Source organism: Hylobates moloch, unplaced genomic scaffold, assembly GCF_009828535.3.
Source record: "Hylobates moloch isolate HMO894 unplaced genomic scaffold, HMol_V3 SCAFFOLD_11, whole genome shotgun sequence".
Taxonomy (NCBI): domain Eukaryota; kingdom Metazoa; phylum Chordata; class Mammalia; order Primates; family Hylobatidae; genus Hylobates; species Hylobates moloch.
In genome coordinates, this window is record NW_026652286.1 from 377578 (window position 1) to 378587 (window position 1010).

Here is a 1010-nt window from a genome sequence, read left to right on the forward strand (position 1 = left end):
AGTTACACAGCAATAGAAAACCAGTACATATGGCGGCCGGGCGCGGTGGCTCACGCTTGTAATCCCAGCACTTAGGGAGGCCGAGGCGGGCGGATCACGAGGTCAGGAGATCGAGACCACGGTGAAACCCCGTCTCTACTAAAAATACAAAAAAAAATTAGCCGGGCGTGTTGGCGGGCGCCTGTAGTCCCAGCTACTGGGAGAGGCTGAGGCAGGAGAATGGCGTGAACCCGGGAGGTGGAGCTTGCAGTGAGCCGAGATCGCGCCACTGCACTCCAGCCTGGGTGACAGAGCGAGACTCCGTCTCAAAAAAAAAAAAAAAAAGAAAAAAGAAAACCAGTACATATGGCTTCTCAGCCTTTTGGCTAAGATCAAGTGTAGAAAACCAATACGTAATATAAAGCAGATAATCAACACTCAGCCTGTAGCCATTGCTTGCCATCAACAGGTTCATCTTCCTTCTGCCAGTGTTTTAATGAGCACACTATTGTGTTGGGACAGAATTCAAGAACTGGAGACAGAACCTACTCATGTTGTGTAGAGGAGGCAGAGATGAAAACCGAAACATTACAATAAAGGGCAGTAAGTGTTATGATTAAGATGCTTTTGTTGTGGTAAAATCAGCATAACATAAAATTCACCCTTTCAGCCAGGTGCCGTGGCTCACACCTGTAAACCCAGCACTTTGGGAGGCTGAGGTGAGAAGAATACTTGGGCTCAGGAATTCAAGACCAACGGGAGCTGCGTCCTCGCCATTGCACTCCAGCCTGGTCAAGAAGAGCAAAACTCCACCTCAAAAAAAAAAAATCCCTTTAAATTATTTTAAAGTGTGCAATTCAGTGGCATTTAGCACATTCCTACACTGTCGTGCAACCATTACCACTGTCTAGCTCTAGAACACTTTCATTGCCCCAAAAGGAAACTCCATAGCCATTAGGCAGTGACTCCCCATTCTCCACTTCCCCAGCCCCTGGCTAATCTGCTTCTCTCTCTATGGATTTGCCTATTCT

General features: G+C 47.3%; 1 pseudogene; it reads left to right on the forward strand.

The window, feature by feature from the left end:
* Positions 1 to 345: 345 nt before the first annotated feature.
* On the forward strand, positions 346 to 490 carry LOC116477604 (U2 spliceosomal RNA; annotated as a pseudogene).
* Positions 491 to 1010: the final 520 nt, after the last annotated feature.